We start from the raw sequence: 1,480 nt of genomic DNA on the forward strand, positions 1-1,480 counted from the left end.
TATACATATATATTGAAAGTGGTACAACAATATGTATATATATTCAAGGTGTTGGAAATTGACAATTCCACTGGTAGAATTACTACCACTAATTGTCACTTGTGTTGAAACTAGGGAAAAAAATACATGATCTCATGTAATTAGATGTTACCATTCATTTGGCTCTGTACGATTACAGAAATAAGCCACAATTTTTTTTTTTTTTTTTTTTTAGTTGACTTGTCTTCTCCTTTGTCAAAGTTAACGAATGAGACCTAGTGTTGCAAAACAATTTACTATGAGAAAATACTGCCACCTGGAGATCGGAGGCAAGCATGACTACGAGTAAACAGAGCCCTAGTTCTACAACGGGAAATACGCCCTGGTGATGCTTGATTTCATGCCATTATGCCACTGGGCAGCATATGAGCCTAATTTCTCCTCTGTATTCATTCACTGAGAACAGCTTGTATCATAAGCAGACATCGTGCTAGACTCTGAACATAAACATATGCAACACCTAATTCCTTCCTTCAGCAGCTAACAGACCAGTGTGAAAGAGGCAGATTACCAGATATTGTCTCAGACTAAGATTTAAATGCAATTAAATTTCACCCTACCTTATATAGCAGCAAGCATCTCCCTCTAAGATTACTGAGTAGAAAGAGGTTTGTCATTTTCCCAGAAAGCTCAGCTCCTGCCTTGTTGGACACAGAGCAAGGTAAGACTCCCTTACATCTGTACCAAAGATGTGGAATGCAAGTTTTTCTCTTTAACATCTAGAACCACTTATTCATGGAAAGCATTGAGCCTACAAAGGATTTTTCTCTTTTCTGTACAGGGGACTGAAGCCAACCTTTCTCTTTGAGCTACATCCCCAACGGTCTTCTTTTTACCCAGGGTCCTGCTAAATTATTAAATTGTCCATGTTGAGCTTGAACTTTTGATCCTCTAGCCTCAGCCCACAGAGTGCTGAGATTATAGGCACGCAGCATCATGCCTGGCTTTTGTCTAGTTACTTACAAAGTTTCTCATATAAAAGCATTATGCCCTATGTCTAAAAAGAACTATTTTAAAGCTGCAAATTTCAACAATCTGATGAGTTATAGTAAACCTGTTTCTCAAATTAGGTATTCTTAGAATCAACAATGTTTAGATGTCTTTAGTACAGTTTAAAGACCACAGTGTGAACTTTTATTCATATAAATTTAAAAATTAATTTCACAAAAACAAAAAAGTACAGTTCTTCAATTCTTATTCAATAGAAACATTCCTGTTTTACTTGACCTCTATGAGTTTCAAACATATTTATCTTGACTAGGTGTAGTGGTGCAAGTCTCTAATCCCAGCTACGAAGGAGGTTGAGGCAGGAGGATCCCAAGTTTGAGACTATCCTGGGCAACTGAGTGAGACACTTTTAAAAATAAATACATAGGGCTGGGGAGATGGCTCAGTGGAATAAGTGCTTCCCTGGCAAGCACAAGGGCCTGAGTTCAATCCC

The sequence above is a fragment of the Octodon degus genome, unplaced genomic scaffold, assembly GCF_000260255.1.
Source record: "Octodon degus isolate 3935 unplaced genomic scaffold, OctDeg1.0 scaffold00024, whole genome shotgun sequence".
Lineage (NCBI taxonomy): Eukaryota > Metazoa > Chordata > Mammalia > Rodentia > Octodontidae > Octodon > Octodon degus.